This window comes from Scardinius erythrophthalmus (genome assembly GCF_964197995.2).
Source record: "Scardinius erythrophthalmus genome assembly, chromosome: 3".
In the NCBI taxonomy this organism is placed as follows: Eukaryota; Metazoa; Chordata; class Actinopteri; order Cypriniformes; family Leuciscidae; genus Scardinius; species Scardinius erythrophthalmus.
In genome coordinates, this window is record NC_138223.1 from 34,842,526 (window position 1) to 34,844,410 (window position 1,885).

The window sequence follows — 1,885 nt, forward strand, 5'->3', positions numbered from 1 at the left end:
GAGCAATGTGAGAGAACAGAGACAGGAATATGGGCCATGTTTCTTCATCTGTGATTGAGGGATTTTTGTTTTTACTCCAGTGCCAAGAACTCTTTAATATTCTTAGAATTACAACAACCTCAGAGGTAATCCAGCATGACTATGTCTTAAATCAAACCCAGTGGAGGAAAGAGACACAGAAAAATATAAAGGCTTATAAGGCCATCCCATGATTGTGACCTCTTGTTAGCAGACCGTAGTCCACTCAGAAACATCAGTCATCAGTACCAGGTAATGTTATTCCTAATGATAAAGTTACATTTTGTCGTCTCTCGATCTCATCTGTGGGACAGCTTTTAAAACCGAAGAGGTTGATGGAGCCCTGGGAGTCATGCTGGATGCGAGGAACTCTGGGAGGGGTTGGAGAGCTGAGTAAAGTGGGAGACAAGATATCTTTTTTCTTCATCCTTCCAGTAACCAGCACTAATGGCCCAGCTTCCTCCACCAGCCCCTCAAAAAGCGTCCCTAGACTTTGGCGGATTCGACTGCAGAAGTTTGGACAGCTAAAAGTGTAGATAATTGGATTCAACACAGAGTTCAGGAAAGTGAACGTTGTTACGTAAGGTAAGGACACCTCCACCAGATCCACAATCTCTGTCTTGTACTGAGCCGTCACCTCCAGCAAGCAGAAAGCGTGGTAGGGCAGCCAGCAGAGAACAAAGGTTGCGATCACTGTGACGACCATTTTCGTGAAACGCGAGAGTCGAGTGCCGTTTTGTCCGACTGGTGAAGACAGGCTGCGGAAGAATTTCAAAGATTTCTGTTTGCCATTGCTCGCACTCTTCCGTCTACTCTCGAGCCTTTTCCTGCGAGCCTGCAGCTCTATAACAAAGAAAGCATAACTGACAGCAATGACCACCAGTGGCAGACAAATGCCAGCAACACTTTGGACACTGCCGTCGCTTCCTGACGCGCCTTACAGTCTGTATGCAGCGTGCTCTGTGAGGAATAGAGTGCAAAATCATGATAGCAAAGTTTGCGGCCGTCCTGCTGGGAATCTATGCTTTTCCAGGATTCCCAGAGTGGATACCACACCATGCACACTCACCGCCGCCAGGTTCACTTGAGTGTTATTGTTCAGGGTGTGAGATATCATTTTCTGCAGAACGGGACAGTGGAGCTCTGAGGTTGATGAATGGGAAGAATTAGGAGGTAATGAGGAAGTCATTGCTGTCACAAAAAAGAGAAAAAAATATTTAATTACAGACAACTGAAATGAAGCACATAGATCAACAAATGAAACCTTTATTATGTGTGTTTGAAATGGGTTTCTTTCTTAAAGTTTAACATCTGTAGGAATCTAAGATGGGGGTCTTCAACCGGGGGTCATTATTGTTTTATTGTTTGATCTGATATTTTTTTGAAAAGAAGTCTCTTATGCTCACTAAGGCTGCATTTTTTGATACAAAAATACAGTAAACAGTAAAACTGTGACGTACTTTTGCAATTTTAAATACCTGCTCTATTTTAATATATTTTAAAATGTAATTTATTCCTGTGATGGCAAAGCTAAATTTTCAGCATCATTACACAGTCTTCAGCATCACATGATCCTTCAGAAATAATTATTATGCTGATTTGGTACTCTAATTTTGTGCAAAAAAAAAAAAAAGTTACTTTGACAGTGACAATATTAAGTTAATTAAGGTGATCACAAAGTTCAATGCAGATCACTAAAAGAGTTTACACATTTCTTCCAACAGAACATTACCAACCATTTTAAAAAAGAGGAAGAAGTAGAGATTGTGAAATCAAGCAAATAGGAAGCTACGGTGAATAATGATAATCAGATGAGCAAACTCTATCTACTGAGCTGTCTTAGTCTCTTAACTGTGTTAGTCCTGTC

At 41.1% G+C, this 1,885-nt stretch overlaps 1 pseudogene across 1 annotated transcript; it reads right to left on the reverse strand.

The window, feature by feature from the left end:
- Positions 1-253: 253 nt before the first annotated feature.
- LOC308687875 (prostaglandin D2 receptor 2-like) lies at positions 254-1,077 on the reverse strand (annotated as a pseudogene). The gene has a single exon. The product of its transcript is annotated as a prostaglandin D2 receptor 2-like (transcript).
- Positions 1,078-1,885: the final 808 nt, after the last annotated feature.